Genomic DNA, 19,797 nt, shown 5'->3' with positions numbered 1-19,797 from the left:
GTAGGCATCCCCCCGGAGTTGCAAGCATCTACTCCATGGTCTGACTAAAATCGCCTTCCCAAACTGGCTGGAGTACTGGACATTTACACAAAGAAAGGGCCAGTGGAACTGGCCCCCTGCCCCGGGGGGTCAGGACATCTGGGTAGGGGGGCAGCCGGGGCTGTTTCCCTGGGCAGAGATGCAGCCCGGAGAGATGGGCCGCTGACCTGTCAGGAGACAGGGAAACAGTTGTTTCCTGCGTCTTTGATGTGGGGCCCCTGACAGGCGCAGCCTGGACATTGTTCTGTGCCCCCTCCCCTGCCTCAGGAGGAGAGAATTCTGTAGGCCCATGTGGGGCATAAGCTTGGCTGTCAGCAGGAGGAAAGGGAAAGATGAGGGAGGACGTTCTGCAAGGAAGAAGGAGAGACAGAGACAGAGACCGAGACAGAGCAGGAGGGAAGGATTAGAAACACGGACAGGAGGGGCTGGATTTTGGAGAGCCGGGAGGGAACGGTGTGCAAGCCCACACCTGACTTTCTCTTACGAAATCACTTGCACGCAGTGGGTGGGAACGAGTCCAAGTCCCACTGCCCAGGGCTCCTCCGTGCCTGGTGTGGCTGGATCTTAGATTCTCCAACAATCATTTCCGGGCAGCCTCAAGGAGCCGGTCGAAGCGGCTGAAAGGGTCCCCTCCCAATGGTGTTGGTGCTTGTGGTGGGTCCGGACAACCTCTGGCACTGGCTGAGTCCCTAGGGACCTCAAGGAAATGCCCTCCTTTCTGGGCCTCACCCTCCCCATGTAAAAGGCATGTTGGACACTGACTGATAAAGTGAGCTAGTGCAGTATTTATGGGGGGGGAGGGTGGCCAGGAAGAAGAATCTGGAAGCAGAAGCCAGAGTATGTTTATTAAATGTGAAAACGTACGGTGGCACAGAAAGGATTTTTTCCCCGAAAAGCCAGAACGTTGCCATGGTCACACTACCAGGCGCTGCCCTCCCAGAATGCACATGCGGGTGGCAGGAGTGTCTGCAGGCAGCAGAACGGGGGTCAGCGAGCGCACGACCGGCATGTCCCTGGAAGGCAGGTGTGTGGTGGTGCATGTGGACATGCATGTGTCTGTGTGTGTTGGGGGTGAGTGCGTGCCCGGAAGGAGCCTTGAGCGGCACAGGGAAAGTAAGAGTAGTGAATGCTCTGCTTAAGCAATTGATTTTCTCCTGAAGGCTAAAATTCATGGGCAGTTAGCCAACAGCCACATTAGGATAAGAAATGTAATCTGTTTATAATAAGTTTGCAAACGCGTCTCATTGGTGCGGTGAGTGTGCAGTGCGCCGTGACCTGCCGTGACGCTGGCCTTGGCTTGGGGTCCGTGGCGCACACACCGGAGCTAATAGGCTCGTGTTTGCAAAGCCCAGCCTAACCGCTCGCCTCCTTTCTCAATCACCCACTTCCCTCTGGGGTGGAGAAACACATTCCCAAAGGCGACAGCTGGAGAGTCTGAGAGCCAATGGACACTGCTGCCCCTTCCTTTGCCGGAGCCACCAGCGCTGCCAAAGCAAAGACTCCAGGTCAGAAGGCGCTCAGTCCCACTGTCGCAGGGAGCCCAGGTCCCTGCAAGTCATCTCCCCTGAGGGTCTGGGCTCTGCTAGGTCTCTCCCCACTTCCCCATAAGCTCTAGGCCGCCCCTGCCTTGTAGACTGGTGTCATTCTTCAGTCACCTGAAGTTTCTGGGTCATAGTGCCTACCACTGTTCAGAGCAATAGCCAATAAATCAACATCTATTTGCCATTTCCAGTGGCCGGACACGCCTTGGTATTTTAGGTACAACCTGACTCTACCCACTGGGAAGCTTCCAAGGAGATACCTTGCCCCAAATCCTGCCATCAGTGGGATTAGTGTGGAGTCTGAGTGTGAACCCAGGTTTCTCCAATTCTGGAATCCCAACTCCTTCCAATGGAGAAACACCACCGTTCTCTCCACAGGTATCTCCTGGAACCACGCAGGCATGCAGGTCCACTGTTAACCCACTCCTCTCCTGGAAACATTCTCTAGCTTTTTTTCTAGGTCCTTCCTTCTGACCTCTGTGAGTTCATTTCCCCAAAGGCCACTTAATCCCTCCATCCAGAATTCCATAAGCAAGAAAATGTGGTGGCTAGAAAGCAAGGAGATACGAATCACACAGACCTGGCTAAGAACTCTGCTTTAGGCTCATGCTGACCTTGATCAAGTTACTCAGTTTCCCTGCTTTGAGTTCCCCATCTGTAAGAACAGAGAGCACCGAACCACACTGGGGCGGGGGGTGGGGGGTGTTGACAGTTAAATGAGCTAAAACATAAACAGCTCCCGGGCCAGCGTTTGCGCAGCTCTGCTGAGGGTGTGTGTGGTGGCAAATGTGGTGAGGTGAGAAGGACACGTGGGCAGACGGACATCTGGTCCCAGCCAAGTGTTACTCCTTCCCCATCTTCTGACTCCTCCTGCCCCAGCAGGGAGCCCAGACTTTTATCTGCAGAGTTAACACGCTTCTCTACCCTGTCATCATGGGGGGAGCATCACCCCTGCCTGGCAGAGACCAGAGGACGCTCTCTCCACCTTCAGTGGTAACCAGGCCACGTGGGGGAATATCAGTGGGGCACTGATATTTGACCCTCTATTTGAGGGACCTAACCATGGAGGCCCGGTGGGAGCCAGAACTTCTATCTCTATCAAGCAGTGAGTTAGAGACCTCTTCTTGCTTTTACCTCTGTGTCAACAGATGCCAAGTAGGGAATGTGGATTTCCACCTCCCCCTGGCAGGAACAACGCAGCTCACTGCCACCCATCACTTTCCCTACTGGGGAAGTGCCAGAGGAAGCCATTTAACACAGACGATTAAACTAATATCCAGGGTCTCATAACATAATATTCGAAATGTCAAGTTTCAATAGAAAATCGTATATCATGCCAAGAATCGGGATAATCTAAGATTGAAAGAAAACAAGCAATAAATGCTAATCGCAAGATGACAGAGATGTCAGAATTATCTGACAGACATTTTAAAGAAACCATCATAAAAATGCTCCAGAGAACAATGACAAATACTCTTGAAACAAATGAACAATTAGGAAGTCCCAGGCAAGAAAGTTAAAAATATAAAGAAGAACCAAATGGAAGTCTTAGAACTGAAAAATATAGTAACTGAAAACAACAACAACAAAAACAATAAAACCACATCAAAGGAGGCACTCATCAGCAGAATCGAGGGGACAGAGTGAACCGGAAGACAGGACACCGTTACATAATGATTCTGAACAACAGAGGGAAGAAAATGGGCTGGGGAAAAAGGGAACAGAGCTTCAGGGATATGTGGTGCTATAACAAAAGATCTAACTTCCATGACTTTGGAGTTCTGGAGGAGAAGAAAAGAGGGCAGAACTGAAAAAGTGCTCAATTAAGCAATGGCTTAAAACTTTCTGAATTTGGCAAAAAAAAAAAAAAAACCACCCACAAAGCCACAGATTTAAAAAGCCAAGTAAATCTCAAAGAGGATAAGCCCAAAGAAATCCGTATTGAAGTAGTATTGAAAGGAAAGAATGGCCAACTCAAAATCCTATCTCCAGCTGAAAGGTCCTCTCTAGTGGAAAGATCCTTCAGGAAGGAAAGGGAAACCAAAGCAGTCTCAGAAAAACTAAGAATATTTGTCACCAGCAGACATACGGGAAAAGAATGGCTAAAAGAATATTTCTAAACAGAAGGGAAACAATAAAAAACAGACTACTGGAACATCAATAAGGAAGGAAGAACATAATAAGCAAAAATATTGGTAATATTGGTCATTACAAGAGACTTTCATTTTCTTCTTGAGTTTTCAAGATTACGTTGATGATTGAGGCAAAAACTAACACTGTCTAATGTGATGATTTTGAGTTGGCCATTCTTTTCTTTCAATACTTCTTCAATACTCTGGCCTCCATGGTTTGTTTCTAATAACAATTATCCATGAGTCAAAACTTTTTCCCTCTTTAGGTGGAGTGTAATTTCTTTCTGTTTCCAATATATATAGATATTTCTCTTTGTTTTTCAGAAGTTTGAGTATGATGTGCTTTGATATGGATTTCTTTGTTTAAAGTATAAATTTTCACCAAATTGATCTATAAAATCAATGCAATTCTGGGCAAAATCTCAGCAAACTTGTAGAAATTGACAAACTTCTTCTAAAACTCATGCAGAATGCAAAGGACTTAGAATAGTCAAAACAACTTTGCAAAGGAGGAACAAAGTTGGAGAACTAACACTGTGTGATTTCAAGCCTTATGATAAAGTGACAATAATCAGGACAGTGGAGTGACGGTAAGTACCAATATCAATGGAACTTCAGAATCAAGACTAAACAGACCTGCTCATCATGAACCACTGATTTTTGCCAAAGTGCAAACAGGGCAGGAAGGGAGAAATGGTAGTTTTTTCAACAAACACTAGAAGAACACTGGGATATCCAGTGGCAAAAAACGTGAACTTCAATCCACATCTCATACCATCGACAAAAATTAACTAAAAAAATGGGTCATCACAGGTTGACATATCCACAGCTTCCAAAGGAAAATAGAAAAAAAAAATCTTTGAGACCTTGGGCTAGGCAAAGATTTATTTCCTAGATATAGCAAAAGCATAACACATAAAATAAAAAAAAATTGATATATTAGACTCCTTCAAAATTGAAAACAAAAGTCTTTGTTAAGAAAATGAAAAGAGGGGCGCCTGGGTGGCTCAGTTGGATAAGCATCTGACTTCGGCTCAGGTCATGATCTCGCAGTTTGTGGGTTCAAGCCCCAAGTTGGGCTCTGTGCTGACAGCTCAGAGTCTGGATCTTGCTTCAGATTCTGTGTCTCCCTTTCTTCCTCTCTCTCTGCCCCTTTCCTGCTCGTACTCTGTCTCTCTCTCTCTCAAAAATAAACATTTTAAAATATTAAAAAAAAGAAAATGAAAATGAAAAGATAAGCTACTGTTGGGTAGAAAGCATGTGCAAGATCATATATTTAATAAGGGGCTTGTGTTCATTATATGTAAAGAACTCCCAAAACTCAATAATAAGAAATCAAAACAATCCAATTAAGAAATGGACAGAATATTTAAACAGACATATCACCAAAGACCTACGAATTATAAACAAGTAAATGAAGAGGTGCTTATCATTATTAGCCATTAGAGAGATGCAAATTAATACCATGAGAGATCACTCTGTAACTATTAGGGTAACTGCAATAAAAAAGACTGACAGTCATGGGCATGAGAGTGGGGAGGAACGGGAACTAATGGGTTTGCAGAAATGATGGGGCTGTCATTAACCAAATCTTGCCAGCCCCCATTCAAGGAATCTCGGCTTAATTTCTTCCCTGCCCAATTTGCTTTGCACAGAGCTACTGTAAAATCAGCTTTCCAATGTCACACAAGGTCACCTCCAGCCCTAGTGAGGCTTTCCCTGTTTTCCCTTCTAGCAAACTGGGGTGGATCTGGCTTAGAAACACTCTTGCTGGTTGTTGTTTTTTTTTAATATATATAAAGTACCAGAGTGTGAATTAGTATGGTGGGTTCAGGACTCCTGAGCTCCCCTTTAGTTTGCTTCTCAGTTGATTTCAGGTGTCTTGAAAGGTGACACAGAAAGAGAGGAAGGCAGAAGGCACCACGAATCTCAGCAAGCTCTCCTAGACAATTTTTTGAGGGTTGAATACAACTCTGGGTGTGAGTCAGCCGCTGAGCCAGTGCGTTTCTGTCTGCATGTGTCTCTCTGCCTTTGCAGTCAGAGGAAGGGCCCCGGGCTCGGGCCAGGAAGAATCTGCTCTAAGCTGATAAAGCCGAAGCCCGTGTGCCAGGAACCCCGTGGTTTTTCTGTCTTTGGAAGTTCTCCCCGCGAGGCCTGGGAGGAGAGGACACTCTCTAGGAGGAGGTACTTTCCCCGCAAAGCATCGGTCTGAATACTAGGGCCCAGGGGAGCAGTGTGCACACATCCGGACCGTGAGACCCTGCGCGCCCAGGGCTGTGCGCTCCTTTTCGGGTGCTCCGGACCTGGTTTTCTCCCTTAAATGTGTGAACCGTGAAGTTCCGTGCCTGCCTCTTGCCTTCTGGGGATGGGGCGGGAGAGAAAGCCTCCGGGCTGCGGGGGAGGGGGGGCACTGGGGAGGGAGGCAGGCGCTGGGCTGGGGTGGGAGAGGGACCCACGCGGTCCTGTTCCTGTCCAACCACTCTGAACCTGGGGCGCAGCCTCCCGGTGACCGTGGCTGGAGCGCCCCAGACCCTGCCAAAGCCGGTCGCTTTTGCAGCTGCTTGCTCCGCTTTTGCCGTCTTTTACTTTTTCCTAAAACAATTCTGGGGAGTTTCAACATTCCGAAATAGCCAGCGAAACTCTCTAGAGCTCAGCTCAAATCAATCAACGCGAGAAGACTTTCGGATTGTTTCTTTTTTAACCCATTATTGGCGTGTAAATGGGGGCTTCTAGATTGAAGGAGCCCGGCGGAGTGAGTCTGCAGAGCTGGGTAGTTTTAGTCTGCTCACTCCCAGATTCCAGCTGGTGGACCCCGATCGGGCTCCTGGGGGGCTCCTGGCGCAAGTGGCTTTTCTGAACCTGATGCAACCACAAGGTGGGTTTAGCGCATGCAGCCCACAGAGCTTTAGCCCGAGTAGCTCTGAGACACGCAGATAATACAGAAACCCTGTCCAATTTCACCTTCAAAAAAAAAACCTCTCAGGTTCAGACGTCCGTGTGTGTGTGTGTGTGTGTGTGTGTGTGTGTGTAGCAATCTAACTAGTAAAAATCAAAATCATCACATCGTTTCACAGGATGGCAGCATTATTTTACTTTTCTTTGGCAATGGTCCATGATTGAGCTACTGATTAAAATATACCCTGTGAAGTACATGTATTTCTACGGAATGTCCCTCCCCGAGTGTTTGCTAACCTGCCTCTGAATTACACGCCTGGTGGAGCGGACCCTGGCCGTAGGGAATCGTTTCTCCTTCATGCAGGTGCTCTCCGAGCCCCTCTCTCAGGCTGGGATCTGGGCTGCTTTGGGCTTTGTCTTTTGTTCTGTCCCGTGAGCCCTGCGCAGGACGTGGAACAGGGAGGCTGTTGTTCACACCCACTGGGGGGCCCTTCCTGGTCATCAGTCAGCGGGACAATAAAGCTGGTCTCACCCTCCTGAGAGTCTCCTCTCCAGATCCAGCTCATAAAGGACGGGACAGCTGCGGGGGGGCTGCACACTTCAGCCAAATCCTTTCGCTTTCTGCTCCTTACTTTGCACATCTGTGAGATAAAGGAAAAGGTACACATTTAGTAGCAGTGATTCAGTTATGTTACTTTAAAGAAAAAGTTAGAGCCATCGTTACAGAACAGAATTAACATTTGTTAATTCTGGGATGTGGGTCCTCAGGGGTTTGTTATATCCTCCTCGGTATTTTTCTGTGTCTTTCAAAGTCTCTTGCCCCAATAGATGAAGAGGGAAGACAGCTTTTCAAAGGGTTTGTATGAAACCTGGTCTCTGGTTCAGAGATGGACACTCTCTGGTTCTGTGTACAGGAAGAAGTTCAGTAAACCCCAGAGTCGTGAGACTGTCAGGAGAGGCATTACTATTATTCGTCGTGTTTCTGTTCTGTGCACTGCTCTAGGAATTCACTGATACCCAGCACCAGGCTTCACCCCTATCCAGGCTCTCCGCTGTGCAAGGCAGCCAGCCGTTCTCTCACTAAGCTTTTTACCTTTCTGGTGAGATGGTTTTCTGGTTGAAGGCATGAGAGTCCAGAATGATGTCACTTAGAATGTTCTGATTCAGTTTCATCACACGCCCCCCGCCCCACACCAGCAACCTACACGGAACAGAACCATATACCTGTATGAACAGTAACTCCTGTCTCCTGCCATCAAACATTTTGCCTCATATAATAAAATACCAACTTTTGGGGCTTCAGCTAAAACACATTGCTGGAGAAAATGCACAGTGACCTCTTCACTCCTCTAACTTAAAAACAGCCAAACTAAAATAAGTAACAACAACAACAAAAAGTTGTTTCCCACACATTTGCCCTGTTCTTACCACCAGTCTTCAGCCTGAAATAATTTCATGCTTGAGTTATTAACTTATGAAAATAGGCACAAAAGGGGAAAAATGCGAACAGATCCTCAGCTGTATTATTAGTCATTGCTACAGCTGAGTGCATTCCCGCACAAAGGCGTGTTATTCTGCCTGAGTACCTCAGTTTTGAACAAAATGTAGCTCACTAATGGGTTATGCCTCATATACCTTCTTGTAATCATTAGGTTGCCATTCTCTGTAATTTATCCTGTTTTTCATTAAAAGTATGCTCATTAGACAGGAGTACGCTCGAGCACCCATGTATGTGTGCGTGCATGTGCACGCGTGCGCACGGGCATGCTCACACACACACACATACACACACACAAATCCCCTTTTGTCTGTGACTCAAAAGAAAGGTCATGGGCTGAGCTGTCAGTCATTCTAGGGAAACCCACTCTATTAATAAATGTTAATTATCATTGGTTATGATAATTGAGAATTATTGTTGATTATAATGATTTGGAAATCAGGATTGTGGATGGATGTGAAATGCAGATTCTGAAAAACTGGTGAACTGGAGGTAGGCCCGTGGGTAAAGGGAGGGACTCCAGAAGCGTTCTGGAGAAGATGGAGATAGAGTGGAGGAGTCGGACCTGTCTGTCCTCGGTCTCTATCTGTCAGGGGCAGTGCTGGTCTGAACTCTTCCCGGACTGGCCTCACTTGCTGAGTGTTCCCAGGTCTTGCAGACAACTGATACAATTCCAGGCTCCCTTTTCTGAGGGTTCTGGCCAAGTTTGGACCTACTGACTTTTCCTTCTGTAAAGTCCAGAACTGGTTATAGAAATCAAGGCCTTTGAGTGTTAACTTCCGGATAGACAAAAATACAACAAAATAGCGGGTGAGAAAATAATCAGGAGAAAGAAATACAGAAGGGAAATAGGAGAAGCTTGGTGATGATCAAGGTCTTCACAAACAAGGTCTTCACAAACAAGACAGCTTCAGAGCTGTCTCGGAAACAGACCAGAGGTCTGCACAGGGTTGAAGATCCCAGAAACAGGGCGCCCCAACCCCCACCAATTCTCAGCCAATAAGAGAAGCCCCAGGCATCTTCCCCCTTGAGTAGGACAATGGGATTCTCCACCTGACACTTGCCTGGCCAGGAGGGGCACGCTACTTGGGAACCAAATGTGGTCTTTTAACCTCTTTGAAGGGTTAACTTCAAATGCTTTGATTTTTTCTTTCCTCCTCATTAAGACAAATGTGGTTCTACTTTGCCCTGAAAAAAATCTGATCTCACCTCCCAAGCCAGCTGCTCATCTTCCTGGTTCTGTGAGCCAAGCTCTGCAAGGGGGTCCCCTCCTGTCAGGTGACAGAAATGCCCACCTTGCCAAAGATGACCCTGGCAGGGCTCTGTCTCGGGGGTCAGCACGTCATGCTGCAACGAGAGCCCAGGATGCATCACTGCGGGGTCCCCGGCTCATGTAAAAGCACAAAGGGGCTTAAGGTCACTCTCAACCCAGAGCATCCTATTAGATACCAGGTCACACAGGTACCATGAGGTACCCAGATGCTGTGCCTTGTGGGGGCAGTCGGGCTAGACAGAACTCTAGGAAGACAGAGCCCTCCTCCCGCTTCCCCTCTCCTCCTGCAAAGATCTGGAATCTTGAGAGGGTATGAAGCCAGCTTTGCCCTTGCCCTTGGTGACACACCGGGGCAAAGAGGTGGCAAAACTGGACCTAGAAATGCTGCTGTTTCTTCCAGCTGGCACTGAGCCCCTGAGCCTCATCTGCTGAAACACCGCCCATGCCCTGCCAGTCACAGGGGGAACATAGGCCACCGCCACAGAGCTCTGCTCCAGAGGCCCCAGTGCCCAGGGGGGACACCCCTGGAGATGGCTGCAGGCCATGGGGAATCCTGGGAGGCTGGATGAACTCTGTCAGGTGGGAAATGGAAAGGTGGAGAGAAAAGTGGTTGTTGTTGTTAGAGAGAGAGAGAGAAAACGTACTAGTGATCAGGGGAGACAGCCAGGGATGGGGGGATAGGAGAGAGAATCCCAAGCAGGCTCCATGCTCAGTGCAGAGCCTGACATGGACATGGGGCTCGATCTTGCGACCTTGGGATCATGACCTGAGCCCAAATCAGGAGTCAGACGTGCAACTGACTGAGCCACCTAGGCACCCCAAGAAAAATGTTATTGAGAACAGAAATTCAAACCTGGGAAAGCATCACCCATCTTATCTCATTCTGTCTTAGATATAAACTCTACAACCAAGAGGCCCAGAGTCCTGTTATTTCCTTGGATCCTCACAGACCTCCATCTGTGAGATCAGCATCTGAATTAGACCCGCTCCCCCGATTTTTATTTTTACCATCTTTATCACTTTAAGTGTTTAGTTCAGGAGTGTTAATAAGCACTCGAATGTTGTTTTACAACAGGTCTTAGATCTTTTTCATCTTGCAAAACTGAAACTCTACCCATTTAACAGAAACTCCCCGTTCTCCTTCCGTGCGGCTCCTGACAGCCACCGGTCTGTTTTCTGTCTCCGTGACTTTGATGACTCTGAGTACCCAATATACATGGAATCACACAGGATTTGCCCTTCTGTGTGACTAGCATAACGTCTTCAAGTTTCATATATCTTGTCGCACATGACAGATTTTCCTTCCTTTTTAAGCTGGATAGTGTTCCATGTATGTATACACCACCTTTTGCTTATACAGCCGTGTGTTGAAGGACCCTTGGGTTGTTTCCGCCTTTCAGCTCTTGTGGATAACGTTATAATGAACATGCATGTGCAAATACCCCTTTGAGATCTTGCTTTCAATTCTTTGGCAATATACCCAGAAGAGGAATTGCTGGATCATATGGTCGTTCTATTTTTAATTTTTTGAGGAACCTCCATTCTGTTTTTCACAGCAGCTGAACCATTTCACGTTCCTACCCGCAATGTGGGAGGGTTCCAATTTCTCTACATCCTCTCCAACACTTGTTATTTTCTGTTGATATATATATACATATATACATACATACACACATGGGTATGAGGTGGTATCTTCTTGTAGTTTTCATTTGCATTTCCCTCATGCTTAGTGGTACTATCTTTTCATATGCTTGTTAGCCATTTGTATATCATCTTTGGAGAGACATTTATCCAAATCCTTTGCTTTTTTAAAAGTTTATTTGTTTGTTTGTTTGTTTTTTAATGTTTATTGATTTTTGAGAGAGAGGCAGAGCATGAGCAGGGGAGGGGCAGAGAGAGGAGACAGAATCCAAAGCAGGCTCCAGGCTCTGAGCTGTCAGCACAGAGCCGGGTGCGGAGCTCGAACTCACGAACCGCAAGACCATGGCCTGAGCCGAAATCAAGAGTCAGACACTTAGCTGACCGAGCCACCCAGGCATCCCTCGTTAGCCTTTTTCAAAATCATATTATTTTGTTGTTGTTGAGTTGTAGGAGGTTTTTTTAACATCCCCCTCTCTATCGGTTTTTAGCTGAAAAACCTGAAGGATCAAAGAAGTGGGTAACTAACTAACTTGCGTGTGCTTCCGTGTCTCCCCGGCGGCGGGGAGGGCTGGCCCCGGCGGCAGCCAGAGCGAGCTGTGGGTCTGTTTTCCCATCCGCATGGTCTCTCAGCAAACACTGCCCGTCAGAAGCACACCCTGTGTTCAAATTGCTGTGCCAAATTGCTGTTTGGAAACCAACAGCAAACACTGGTTGCAGAGAACTCAGAAGCGTGTAATATCCACTTTAATGACGGTTCCACTCTCTTGTTTTCCCCTCCTCTGAGGAAAGGCAGAGAGAAAATGCTGTTCATGGAAAAATACATTTAAATGGATCAGTACCGGGTAACCCTTTGCACATCTGTTCCTAACAGGTTTCAGCTGAAACTACTGAAAATATACATAGATCTGTTTATGTGGAACCAGTTAAATCTGATAAGATTACAACTTGGAGGGTAACTCTGGATTTGGTGGCCGGGGAAAGAAAAAAACCCTCCACTCTTGGTCTCTACACACGCCTTGAATATTTCACCGCAGATGTTGTGGAGGGAATCGAGTTTGCTGCAAATTAAAAAGATCTAAATTATTTGAGATTAGTTATAAACAAACTCAAGATGTCCCGACAGCCTTTCTGCGGCATACAATTCCCACCTCCCCTACAATCTGGGCCGAGTTCTTTGTTATCAGAACGGAGACCACAGCTGGGAAATCACTTGTTTCTGAGTAATTCCGTCCTCAGTCCCTGCATCAAGCCATTTAGGAGGAAGATGGCAGGCAGGCTGCTCACACAACTGAGCGCCCAGTTACCTTCCCCTGGAGGACACCCGTAGCCCCTGAGGACATGCAGGTAGCAGGGAGGGAGGACAGAGTTACACAGATGTTGTGCTCTTTCCCAAGCCTTTCTTAGGTAGCATGGCCTTTTGAGGTCATCCCATTATAGAGATGAGAAAATGGAGGCTCTAGGATGATTTGCCCAGGACCAAACCAACAGTAAAGAATGAGGTGCTATGAGGGAAATAGGAGTTTTCCTTTCATCTAAATGTCCCTTGGTAGAGGGCGCCTGGGTGGCTCAGTTGGTTAAGCATCTAACTCTTGATTTTGGCTCAGGTCATGAGCTCACAGTTCATGATTTCGAGCTCCGCATTGGGCTCTGTGTTGACAGCGTAAAGCCTGGAGCCTTCTTCGAATTCTCTGTCTCCCTCTCTCTCTCTGCCCCTTCCCTGCCTACACTCTGTCTCTCTCTTGCCCATGGGGCAAGACATCCCCTCAGATACCCACAGGGCCCAGCAGAAATGGAAGGAGCCAGGGGCCGTGGGCAGCTACTAAACAGCTTTAGCAGATTGATACTGGAGGGGGAGGGGTGCGGAGAACGAAGATATCGTGGCACCAGATCTCCTGGATTTGGTAAAGAGAGCCAGAAGCCACCAAGATTTTGCGTCGTGAAGGCAAACACAACACCCAGCCTGTGCTGTGGTTTGCGATCCCATTGCGGCCACTTTGGTGCCTCCAGAGGAGAGAGGCAAAGGCTGCGCTGGCTTTGCTCCCTTTCTGAGCAGCGACTTGGGGTCTACCAGGATCCTTGTCTCCCGGTGCAGGAGGCCACTGTCACAGGCAAGGAGCGCATGGCTCAGCACCCTGCTCCCTGTATCCCTTCTTCTTTTTTTAAAAAAAAAAAATTTAAGTGTTTATTTGTTTTTGAGAGAGAAACAGACAGAGCATGAGCTGGGGAGAGGCAGAGAGAGAGAGGGAAACACAGAATCCAAAGCAGGCTCCAGGCTCTGAGCTGTCAGCACAGAGCCTGATGCAGGGCTCGAACTCAGGAACCGTGAGATCATAACCTGAGCCAGAATCAAGGGTTGGATGCTTAACTGACTGAGCCACCCAGGTGCCCCTCTCCCAACCCTGAGTTCCTTCTAAAGCCTTTTCTGATAACTTTGTGGGAATCCTCCCTTGACTCTAGCACACTGTGAACGTGTTCATCTATAACTTTCAATCTAGTAATTTATCTCCAAAAGATGACATCAGTCTATAACATGCACCACAGGACACAAGAATTGCAGTCTCATGGCCTCAGAAACAATCAGCCCAAATTGACATCTGACGACATCCCTCCACTGCACCCCCAGGGGCTGGGGCTATGATTGGTAATGTTTCCATTTCTGATGGACCCCACGCTGTGAAAATGCACCTATTTCTGTTCATTGAAACTCATTTTTTTTAATAAGCAGCCCAGTGGAAAACAATTGTGAATGGCAGCTTCATTACATGTGGACTTTTAGAACAAAGAAAATATTGCTCACACTCTATGACCTATTCAACGATACTGAATTTTAATTTAAAATGTTACGTGTTAAATTGATGACAGGGAAGGTGTGACAGTATGCCTATAAAAAAAATCAGGAAGGCAAATTATGGTTGACAGATTGTCTCCATGATCTATTCAATGTTACTTCGTGTTTGCCTTCTCTCTGTTTTTCCATTTGAAAATTTTAGTTTCAAACTATTGGGGACGCGAAGCCCTATAGACTCCAAATGGAGAGGCCGGTGGGACTAGAGGTGGGTATGAGAACAGTGGCCTTATTTGCGTCTGGGGACCTCCAATATTATCTTGTGCCGTGGACTGGCTGTTGTCCTAGAGGGCCTCCTCTAAGAGGCAACTGTCCCAGGCCACTGTGGAAAAGCCCTTTGAAAGGGCCAGTTTAAGGTCATCTTAGCAGACTTGATCACTAAGAATGAACTATTTTGAAGGAATAGATTAAATGGTGTATTGATGGGCCACCAGGATGTTCAGCCCAACCTGAGGTTCACCAATTACAAGCGAATTTTCTTCTGAGCTGATGCAATAATGGAGAGGAAAATCCAGGGGCTGAAAGTAGGTCAATGTATTGGGTTTCAGAAAGGCCGACTGGAGCAAGCAAAGGTGGTCAGCTTCTTTGGATGGACTTTCAGGACATGAGGTGTCAGCTCATGACCTGAAGCCCCATGAAAGAGTAGCTATTTGCTCTAATCACTGAGCCCCGAGATCTGCCCGTGGTGGAAAAATCACACCCAGCACAGAGTGTGCAGGAAGGAAGCAGCTTTCCTGTGTCTGGGAGCCCCTCAGGTTGCTGGGGAAGCCTGGGTCTTGGGGTTGGCGGGTGGGGGGTGGGGGGCAGCAGCCGCACAGTGTGGGAGCGTGAATTGTACTTCCTCCTGAGAGAACAGGTGTGCAGGTGCGGACTGCAGAGTTAGCTGCCAGCTAGAACAGTGCCTAGAATGCATTCAGGGTCTAGGTCCAAACCTGGGGCACAGAACAGCAAATACAAAGGCCCTGGGGCTTGGAGGGGGGGCTAGTGCAGACTGGGCAGACCACAGCTACGACCCAGGGGAGGTACTGGCCACACACAGGCGGGGAGGCTGAGTTCTGTTCTAACAACACCGGGAAGCCACTCTCACATTCCAAGCTGGAGAAGAACATGGCTTGGTTCTACATTTCCCAAAGATGGTGCTGCCTTCTGTCGGGAATAGGGGTCTAGAGGGTAAGAGGCTGGAGTGCGGGCCAGGTGGGAGGCCATGGGATTGGAGACTGAGGGGCTGCACCTCACAGGCAGGACCAGCATGGCAGGGTGAGGCGGGTAAGGGAAGGGCCCATGGAGGAGACCTCTAACCCCTGGTTTCCGCACTAGGAAAAGGACTCAACAATCTCCAGCTCTCGGAGAGGTTGTGAAGGTTAAAAGTGGTGCCTGACCCACAACAGGAACCCAAGACTGCATTCCCATTGTCCCTCTGTCCCCACAAGCACAGATAAGCAGATGGCTGTCTTTAGCAATGCTACTTCTGACCCTCGTCCTCAGTCAAGTGGGAAGTAGGGCCTGGGCTGCAATGGGTGACAGGGCGGGGCTGGATCGCCCTTACTGAGAAATCATGTGCAGATCCACAAACAAAATGGCGACAATGAACTTCCATGTTCTTCAAAACATTTTGATGCTCACAGAAAGAGATGATCTCTATCGTGAAGCCCAGCGTGCCTGTGGCCCAGAGTTCCGCCAGTGAGCTGGACCAGTGACTGCCCGTCGGGCCAGGATCCCTGTGTCCACCGCCAGCACTCACACCTGGCAAAGCAGGGGCGGGGAGTGGGTGCAGTTAGCAGAATTCCCACTCTTGGGTCAAACACACACTTCTGGGCTCACATCGGGCCTTGCACACAATGCCGCACTAGAACCCTGAGGTCCCATGCTTGTGAAGTTTATTAACAGGGCCATCCAGCCTGACACAGTGGGGTCTTCCTATGGCCGGGAAGGCTCCCCGGAGGAGGAGGGGCATCTGGAATGTGTGAAAGATGGGAAGGGGGCCCTGATGGGGCCAGGCTCCCTGCTCAGGGTGCAGCTTGGAGAAGGACACATGACCGGTTTTCTCTGAGCCAGCACATTTTCCGTTCTAAATATAGCCCAAGATGACCCAAGACATCTTTCCCCTCACAAGGAGGCTCAAGGTTCTGTATTTTCCCGTACTTCTGTGACTTCTGAAAGAAGTGAACAGTGAAATCTGAGGCTTTTCCCTCCCATCACCTGATCCCATGGATCCTGGGTCCTAAGAAATTATGTCCACAGTCCCCCCAGCCTTGAGAAGAGAGTCTGCCCGCAGCAATTAGCCCCCAACATTTAGTAGCTCTCAAAATATTTTGCCAGCCCTCTCACTTTAGCAGAGTGAAACCAGGCTTCTATCCACCTAGGAAGGGTGGCTCATCACCCAGGCCGGAAATGAGATGCTTCTCAACACCCTTGTGGTGGCTCACCCCAGCATCTCAGGAGCGAGGCCCAGCCTCCTGAGTTTTAACTGGACAACGGATCCCTGCTTCTGCTGCAACATCGAGATGAACCTTTTATCACATTTCTGGAAGGTACAGGCTACAAGCCTTTCGGAAAGGGGCACCGCAGTGACTCGGGGCTCCAAGGCTCTTTCTCTGCTTGTTTGCAAAGAGGGGCGGGGGATAGTTTTCTGTATCCGAGTGGGGATCTGCTAATTGCTGCCCAAGCACTTCTGGGGAAGTTCAAGTTTCCAAAGGCCTGTTGTTAACTCTGACAGCACCAGCCGGCGCTTCCCAAACAGGGCGCTTGAGGGCATTGGTGAAAAGGCCTTATGGGAGACACGAATTGCAGGGGCTATCTCCAAAGGGTTAATGACCAGAGTGAGGACAGTCATGTTAAGTTATAAATAGCGAACAGTGAGCAAAGTAGGCAAGAGGAAAAAAGATAGGGAAAAAAAAATACAGGGATACGCTCCCCTCCCCCTTCTGGCAACCCCCCTCCCTCCTTCGGCAACAACACTATATATACAGACCGCAGATTGGGGCACAGTTAAATTTGGCACACAGAGACTACAGCGAAGAAAGAAAACATATCAGGTTACGCAGAGCCCTATTCAGATTTGGGCCTGGGCCTCACCCGCACAATGCTCAGCAGAGGAGAACAAGGCCACGGTGTGTTGCTGAAAAGCGCACCAGGCGAGCTTTGCTTTCCTTTCAGTCATTTGCTGGCCCAGCCCTGGGCCACAGGTTAAGTCCCTGCCCCACAGGTGGAGACAGATAAAACAAACCCAAATGGTGTAATGGGCTGCAGGAAACCTTTCTTTCAAAACTTGATCCATCTCCAGAGAGGAAACACGCAAGGACGTTGCTCTGGACAGTAATCTGTTTTCTTAGGGCAGCTGGGAGAGACCTGGTGGCCAGGGTAAATAGGCAAAGAGGCAGTGGCCGGGTTTTGGCAGGCGGAGCCGCAAGGGAAGTTTGAAAAGACCACTTCCTACACCCTATTCCCAACCAAGAGTAAGCTGTCAATCTCACAGGATGAAGGTGCTCTGGAAAAAGCCAGTGGAGAGAGAGGGGGCCCCTCCCGCAAGGAAGAAATCTAAGCCACAGGTGCATGCTGGGATCCCCTTTTCCCCTTCCTCCCCCTCTTCCCCCTCCTCCCCCCCCCTCCTGCTGCCCCCCTCCTCCTCCTCTGGGTCGGTTCACCTGGCCAGAACCCAGCCTGAAAATCTGCTCCCCTCAAAGCTCGCTGAATGGGGAGAGCAGGCCACAGGGACTTCTGAAATGCAACCCGGGGTGGGTTTCAGCCTCCGCATTGAGCAGCCAGCCGGGCAGGCAGGCAGGCGGCAGGCAGGCTGCCAGAGAAGACTGGCTGAGTCTCTGCCGCATGCAAAGCGGGCACGGGGAGGGTTAGATATGCTTTAGTCATCAGACATTGCCCCTGCCAGCAGGCGCTTAGGACTCCCGGAGGAGATGACACGGCCACTGGCTGGCCCTTGTCTGCTAGGGCTGCCCAGAACATCAGGAGTCATAACGATACTCCCCCGAGTCACCAAGCATGTGGGTCTTTTCAAAGCCGTGCCTTGTGGTTACCCTGTTTGAGCTTCACCTGACCTCCGGTGGGCAGGGCAGGGCAGGGCGTAGCATGGCCACCATTTTGCAGGGGAAGGAATTGAGGCACAGTGAGGAGGCCACATCGCACCTGGGTGGGTAGAGAGAGCAGCCCCATACCCTGGCTGTAGGGGTACGTAAGGAGTGGTCTGCACTGTTGGCTCTATGAGCAGAAAAGACCCTGTAAGATGTTGAACTGTGTCCTCCTAAATTCCATGTGTTGGAGTCCTAACCCCCAGTACCTGAGAATGTGAGCTTGTTTGGATCAGGGCTGCTGTCGATGTAATGAGGTGAGATGAGGTCATACTGCAATAGGGAAGGCCCCTCGCCCAACGTGACGGGTGTCTATACAAAAATTAAAGGGGACATTTGGACAGAGACATGCACACACAGGGAGAACAAACAGCATGTGGACGCGAAGGCAGAGATCAAGTTGTCGAGTCAATGAGCCACTGAATGCCACAGATCGCCACCAAACCCCAGAAGCAGGGGAGAAGGGCCTGGAGCGGATTCTCCCTCACAGCCCTCAGAAGGGACCAACCCTGCGGAGACCTTGATCTTGGACTTCTGGCCTCCAGAACTGTGAGACAGCACGTTTCTGTTCTAAGGCACCATTGCTGATACTTTGTTATGGCGGCCCAAGCAAATACAGATGACGAAAAGGCCAAGGTATCTGTGGTTAGTTTATCTTGAAAACTGGCTTTGAAGCCCCTTCCAGCCTGGCTCCACAGACATTGATTCTACGCTGTGTTGTCCAAACAAAGAGTAAAACAGTGCAATTGCAAGCCTGGTCCACCAGTTCTCTGTTCCAGAACATCCCGCCAACACAAAGAAGGAAAGGCCCCTTTCTCTTCTCAAAATCCTAACTGTACTTTGTTCTCCACAGAAATCATATACTGCAAAATTCTCCCAAAATAACTGCAACGCAAGAGAAGCCCTACTTTCTCTTCCAGGCATGGGTGGGACCCTCTGCACATTATGATGTGGGAGCACCCCTCTTTTCCAACCAAGTGCAGGGTCCAGTCTCTTGCTAACTTCCCAGGCATCCCAACTAGTTCAAGAGAAAACTCAAGGAAAACTCATTTGCATGACTTCGATGATGAATGCCAGCCAGTCAGGAGCCCAAAGGGTTAGCTTGCCCAGGTAGGGAGTTAGGTCACACAGACCATCTGCCAATGCTCCGCCTTCCGCCCTGACCATGTATGTAGTCCTTACTGTGAAACATCCCCATTTGGTGGGAATTCTTCCTGGCGTGGCAGCACCCCTGTGCCTTTGGATCAAGCCTTGGCCTCCCTCCCCTGGTGGTGTGGAGCCCAGAGGCGCCAACATCTTCTCAAATTAAGGAAGCACTCCCAGAACTTGCCACCATCCCTGAATTCTGGCAGTGCACTCCCCCCGGTTCCCCCAGTGATGGAGCGTTGGGCACGGTGGCTCTCAGGGCTGAATTCTGCAGTGCTAACATGGACAATGAAGTAAGGCTTATGAGCCTTGGTCTTTGAGTGCCCTCCTTTCTCCTTGGCTTGACACCTGAATTCAGCCTCCCGTTCTACATTCTGCCAACCAAATGCCTCTCTTAGCCTTGCTGTTACCCCACAGCATCCTATTGTTTATACAAGTTATTTCTCCTCCGCCAAGAATTTCTTAGTACATCAGTTAGAATGTAGAATTCTACATTCAGGATCCTAAACTCAGGATTTTGAGAGACCCATGCTTCCATCCTTCCCCATCTCCTGCACTTTAGTTAGTGATTTGCACGTAGAAGTTACTCAGTACAGATTTGTTGAGGGTGGAGTCAACCTGAATATCTTCTGTACATTTACTCTTGTTATCTGTTTTGGTCCCAATCCTTTCCCCATGTGGTTCCAGAGTTCCTCCTGCTGCAGG

General features: G+C 48.8%; 2 long non-coding RNA genes across 3 annotated transcripts in view; one reads left to right on the top strand and one right to left on the bottom strand.

The window, feature by feature from the left end:
* The first annotated feature begins 5,734 nt into the window (after positions 1-5,734).
* The window catches only part of LOC115290096, a 35,697-nt gene continuing 21,634 nt past the window's right edge, over positions 5,735-19,797 (top strand). For both annotated transcript variants that reach the window (XR_003907959.1, XR_003907960.1), the window contains exon 1: positions 5,735-5,896. This is a non-coding gene — a long non-coding RNA (uncharacterized LOC115290096). The remainder of the gene's footprint in view (positions 5,897-19,797) is intronic.
* Positions 6,779-19,797, bottom strand: part of LOC115290095 — a 119,773-nt gene continuing 106,754 nt past the window's right edge. The window contains exon 3 of the long non-coding RNA XR_003907958.1: positions 6,779-7,248. This is a non-coding gene — a long non-coding RNA (uncharacterized LOC115290095). The remainder of the gene's footprint in view (positions 7,249-19,797) is intronic.

Source organism: Suricata suricatta, chromosome 4 (assembly GCF_006229205.1).
Source record: "Suricata suricatta isolate VVHF042 chromosome 4, meerkat_22Aug2017_6uvM2_HiC, whole genome shotgun sequence".
Taxonomy (NCBI): domain Eukaryota; kingdom Metazoa; phylum Chordata; class Mammalia; order Carnivora; family Herpestidae; genus Suricata; species Suricata suricatta.
This window is presented reverse-complemented; position numbering and strand designations above follow the sequence as displayed.